The sequence below is a fragment of the Chaetodon trifascialis genome, chromosome 3 (assembly GCF_039877785.1).
Source record: "Chaetodon trifascialis isolate fChaTrf1 chromosome 3, fChaTrf1.hap1, whole genome shotgun sequence".
NCBI classification, from domain to species: domain Eukaryota; kingdom Metazoa; phylum Chordata; class Actinopteri; order Chaetodontiformes; family Chaetodontidae; genus Chaetodon; species Chaetodon trifascialis.
This window is the reverse complement of record NC_092058.1, coordinates 16,091,503-16,097,502: the sequence shown is the minus strand read 5'-3', so window position 1 is coordinate 16,097,502 and position 6,000 is coordinate 16,091,503. Positions and strand designations below refer to the sequence as shown.

Genomic DNA, 6,000 nt, shown 5'->3' with positions numbered 1-6,000 from the left:
ATTGTGAAACCCACGGGGGTGTCATGCAGCTTTTGGGGGCGCTGCAATTATTGCCTTCCTATGATGTTAATTATTAATCGCCTTACATTGCATGAGGAGAGAGAGAGAGGGATGGAGGGAGAGAAGTCCTGACAAACAAATTTCGATGCCGATTCTTGCGTGTGAAGCGGCTTTTGGAGAGAGGAGCGCATGTCCCCCGCGCGCCTGTCAGGGACTGACCTCACACTCTCTCGCGCCGTGTCACAACTTGTTTGCGGATCCCAAATAAAATTTCCACCGCTGAAGTAGTCTCCAAAGAGTCGTTACTTTGGTATATTGTGCCCCCCTCCTGACCGCTTGAACAAATAGGGGGCGACTCCCAAACCCTCTCCCCACTGGCGCCCAGCAGCTTACAAACCAGAACAAAGCGGCTGACAGTAATCTTTCCCACTACCCTCTAAATTACATAATGTTAATTTCTCGTAGCTGCGATGAGACTGACTGTCTTTAGGACGGTTCGTGCGCGAAGCAACGTCGCCTTCGTTCAAGTGTCCAAACCTTGTGAGAGCCGCGGCTCTCTCAGGTTTGTGGCTCATCTGCAGCGAGCGCATTTCTGAAAACACTGCTGCCACTCGCTGAAGATTTTTGCACAGCTCACTTGAGTAACAGGTAGAATTCTAACTTTGTGTGCGGATTCTTTGAGCGCTAAAGCAGATCGTCTGGCATCCTATCACGCTCATAAACGTCACATTTTATCGGTCTTTAAATTGATTATATTTCTCCACAGTTGATGCTCAAGAAAGTGAAACGTCTTTTTTTTCATCAGCACAATCAGGTGGGCGTCAGCTGCTGTTGTTCTAAGCGCATGTAGGAAATGTGACTTTTGAACCGCTGGCAGCGGGATCACACCTCCAGGAATCCGTCGTGCGCTCGAGGTTTTTCAGCACCGCGGACAGCTCCCGGCGCGCGGCTCAAACTTGAGGCTCGCCTCCTTCATCGGTCGCCGCGCTGCGCTCCGCTCCGCTCCACTCCTCAGCCGCGCCGGCTTCACGCTTCAAAGCTGCTGCGAGAGGACATGCGGTGGGTTTACATGATCCGGTGAACGCACGGCAGCGCTGGACACTGAGGAACCCCGCACAGGTGAGACATGTTGTGGAGGATGTGTTGTTTGTTTTCGTCTCGACTGATTTGTGCGTTGAAGGTGTATTTTTTATTTTATTTTTTTCCTTTGAACTTCCACGAGCTGGTGATCTGAGTCAGTTTATTCAGCTTTGAAATAGAGGAGTTGAGCTCACTTTTTTATTTTGTTGTAATTTACATCTTTAAAGTACTGTCATATTGGTGCAATCTAAAATGATAAATGAAGGCATAAATTAGAGTGTAATTTCTTATCTTCTGTCAATACTGTCTTTGATTATTGACAGTGGTGACTGTCTGCCATATGATGAGCACATTTTTACCCTCTTTGTATTGACCACTACATCTGTGGCTGCGGCCACGTCTACTTGCTGCACAACCCTCCACATGTGCGAGGCTGCTGACAAACTACTAAACAGGCTCTGCAGCAGGCTGCACAGCGACCGCCATGTCTTCAATCTCGCTCGTTTGGCAAAAATCACTTTGTGTGATTAAAAAAAAAAAAGTGGGAAACAATGCTGAGAAAGTCTGTTTAAAAGTCAGAGACTCGAGGAATAGTTTGTGCGCCACACGGCTTTGGAGAGAAGAAGACAGACGTCTTTTCGCTTGGTTTCTGTCAGGAGGATGCTCATTATTCTTTTCTTCCTCTTGAAATGAAATAATCCAAACTGAGAGAGCCACATCAGTGAAGATTAACATCACACTGTTGTAAATCAGTACGAGAACAGTGAGATACTGTATGTGTGAGTATGGATAGGGTGATTCCGTGTAATTCTTTGATTATCATATCATCATCAGTTTAAAATGCATTTTTAAACACGAGGAATTTAAATGAATAGCCTGAGGCGCAGATATTTGGAGGCTGCATGCTAATACTGGACAAAGTCATAAAGGGAAGCAAAATGGACTGTGGATGCTTCCTCCAGTCCCAGGGGCATCTGTGTGCTGCATGTTCAGCAGATAAAACACAACAGACACCCCAAGAATGCAGTTTAATCAGTTCAATCAACGCACAGATCCACACAGAAACCAAAATCATTAGCAAAGCGTTAAACCGACCGTTAGTGTGTCAGATGACTGTTTCTGAAATTCTTGCACAGCAGAAAGAGGCATATCAGTGAGACTTAGAATCTGAAATGATGAGCGAGCTCAGCGCTCACTGCCGAAGATGTTGATTACAGTAAATTATTCAGGTCATGGCTGACTGAAGAAGACCATGCTCCACTGCCATCATGTGAATCCAGAAAGGGAAAGTAACAGTCTGTCTGTCACTGCTTCATCCTGAATGCAGTCTGCCTCACCTGTTACTTTTGATTTGATAGCATGGGACTCAGTGCCAGTTTAACATGAGGACTGGGAAACCCTGTTAATTACTTTGGGTGCTGGACGATGAGAGCTGGGTGGCGGCACTCAAGAGTTTTGGAACAAACAATGCAAACATGACTCATTATCTGCAAAGAGAAACCAAAGCAGCAAAGGCTTTTGCTCAGATACATTCACTGTAATAGCTTTACTCGAATGCCTGATTTTTCTAGTACAGGCAGGGCAAGTCTGTTCTTACAGCAAGCCCCCTTTAAAAACTCTTCAAGTGGCTGCATGTGTGTTGTATTAGCTACCAGTTATCAGTCATTCAGTTCCTGGACGACAAATCACTCTGGTCCGGTCAAAAAATACTTAATAGCCTGTCGTTACTTAATAGCCTCATCTTCCTCGCTCACTCGCACATGTGCACACACGTGCAGGTGTGAGGTTGGCAGTGGCGTGTCTGCAGGTATCATTCACATAAAAACTGGTTTAAAGTGTACACCTGACACCCATAACGATTGTTTAAATGCAATATCTAATGTCCCGCTGCACTGTTGAAATTGCAGGTATTTATGTCCAGATTTGTATCCTGTAGACTAACAGTAGATCTGCACTAGTGTGAAAGTGACAATGAAAGACAAGAAATGACAGGGAGAAAAAGAGAGAGTGCAGGTCCTAATTTTAGATTGACACAATAAATGGAAGTGTTTTAAAGTAATCTGGAAGATTCTGTCCTGGTTGATTTGACATCACCTGTAGTTACTGATGATAACAGTCACTGTGGTTTAATACCTACAGGTCACAGAATTCTAGGGGCAGCAAAACAAACTGCTGTCATATTAATAGCTGTGATTTGACTTTATGATGCACGCAGCATGAGTCTGCGCACAGCAGGGCACAGCAAAAGGAGCTGGTTACCTTGCGGAGAAGTTGGAGGTGTGCAGCCTGCAGTTTTTCGTCTAGGAGCTCACTGTGGCTGCACCGTCTTCATCCATTGCTCCCTGCATTATTTCAAACTGATCCACTGATCCATAATAAAAGTCAACTTGTGTTTTGCCGGTTAAATGCTTTTAATGTGAAGCTGCTGCAGTAAGAAATGTTCTGTTTGTATTCACAGAACCTTAATACAGCACTTTGTCTTGGAATGTAGTAATACTGCAGTGCTTTCATCCATAGGCCGTAGGCTCGGTCACCACTGTGTTCCTTCATTACCATGATACATAGTGACTAAACAGACATTTATTTAGATGAAAGTCGTCAAGATTATAACTTTAATGATGCACTGTATGTACATTTCCTAAATCTAATTTCAGCTCAGGCACGATGCAGCCTCTCACACTGGACTGAGGAAAGCACTGTATCTTCAGTAGATTTCTGCTCAAGTAGAAAGATTTAAGCATGGACTTACTCAAGTGAAAGCATAGAGAAGCTTCCAATTAATTAATGATGTGTGCATGACTCTCAGATTAACATTATCTGCTGCACTGAGTGCAAATGACTCATTCCTATTTTACATTCTTGGAGTATGTGTGAGAAGTTCCTAGGTGGGTTCTGGGTCATCAGCTGCATCAATAATTTCAATTGAGAGTAATAATGAACTGTTGTTGATTTCATCTGCTTCTGTAACTCATATGGATGCATGGTTTCCACCCCAGCCATTATTTTAGGATATTCTGGGCACAAAGATACACAGTATGTTTGTCTTTGTTTCCCTATCCTCGATAGATTTCTGACAGGCAGCTGCTTGTTAATACTATTACTGTCAAGTCAGTGGAGCCCAAGCTCTCTTTACTGCAGCTAATGTACTGTTAAAAGAGCCATAAAAAGTGGTGACAGCTGATGTGCAGTTAATGAGCGCATTTAAACTGTCCTTAATTTATCAGCTGCGAGTGTTTACCCAATTCTGATGCATTAAAGCAGTGGTTCCCAGCCTTTTCTGCTTGTGATGACTTAACATAAGGCAATACTGTATCTCCTTGAAACCTCTTGTCATAGGTTGTCCGTTACTTACGAGCGCCTCAATTGGGGTAAATTTCCCAACTCGGATAATTTAATTTTAATAATCTTTAGGGGCGTGAAAAGGTAAAACTACAGTATTTTGTGTATCAGAACGTTTTTTTTTTTCTTAATTTCTCTCTTGAGAATCATTTTGTGAGGCACTACATTCAACTCACGACCCCCAATGAGAATCCCTCCATTAAAGTCCTCATTTTTATCAGCACTCTGGTGACAAGTGGTCATTGTTGTGGGGTTTTAGCACTGCATTTCTCAGGTTTCAGCTACTGCTTGCAACAGTGTTATTCTCAGCCATGTGATCACGTTTTTAGAAATGCAACAGTTGGACATTTTGGGTAAAAGCCTTATTTGCTTTTTTCCTGAGAGATGAGAAGATTGATATTGCTCTAAGGTTTGTCTGCTGAATATGAAGCTGCCACCAACAGCTTCACAATAATTGGACAACGCCCACCAATCAAGACCTCTAAAGCTCACAAATGAGCATATACCTTAAACAATAATCATGTGCCTTGTTAGAAACAAGTCACTTCTTATCTAAATTCAAGTGTGGGAGACGATGTTAAAACTTTGAACTGGTCAGTGGGTGGGGTTTGTTTCCTCATTTTCAGATCAGGATTTCGACTGATAAACTTTTATTCATGATACTTTAATGTTTTAGAGAAATGGTTTCCTGGGCCGTGAAAGAACACGCTCTCAATCTTTATGAAAGAACACGTCTCTCAATGAGATCAGATGTATTTGAGTGTTAGTGGATAGTTGAATTAAATTGAGATAATATCATGAGAAAAAAGAGAAAGGAATACAATGACTCTGTGAAATAAGGATGGAAATGCCACTGTGTAATGTTGCGTAGCTATATTCCCCCAGAAATATCACAACAGTCTGAACGCAATGAAACTGTCAAATTAGGAGAAAATGAAGCAACTATTTAAAAACCATCCTTGCTGCTCTGAGATATACGGTATACATATATACATGTTATATAAATGATGTAATTTAGAAACAAGAAAACTAATTGTGAGCTCTCATCCTGTCACATTTAAGATAATATAACTTTAATTCCCTCAATTGTCAGTCCAGGAACAGACCTAGTAATGATTTCCAAAAAGAATCATGGTGTTTCGGGCCACTTTCTTTTAACACTGTGGTGGCGTGATGATGAATAATGCAAAAATACAATAGATACCTCTGAAACAAAAGCACCATACATCCATCACTGTGCTCCGGCCAATCATAGGACTGGTAGTAATGATCTCTGAGAGACAAAGAGAGAGGATGAATGTTTGATGAGGAAGGCAGAATGGGGCTCCTGGGAGGCGAAGGGACCCTTGAACACATGCAAGGGATTCCCTCTTTACAGGTAGAGAGAGGAGGAGAAGAGGAGCTGGATGAAGGGGGGGTTGGGTAGGCGCAGCACAGTCAGCTATGAAAGATGGGACAAGCTGTTTGTAAAACAGAATGGAGCAGCATGAAAGCATACATGGAATGAGCTGGATTGTATGATAATCAGGACCTGAATATGAGCTTTCAAGTGAATGTAAGCGTGTGTGACAGTGATGCAAC

General features: G+C 42.7%; 1 protein-coding gene across 1 annotated transcript in view; it reads left to right on the top strand.

The window, feature by feature from the left end:
- Positions 1–551: 551 nt before the first annotated feature.
- grm2a (glutamate receptor, metabotropic 2a) overlaps positions 552–6,000 on the top strand; it is a 31,404-nt gene continuing 25,955 nt past the window's right edge. The window contains exon 1 of the mRNA XM_070958465.1: positions 552–1,119. The gene's annotated coding sequence lies outside the window, so the exon portion shown is untranslated. The remainder of the gene's footprint in view (positions 1,120–6,000) is intronic.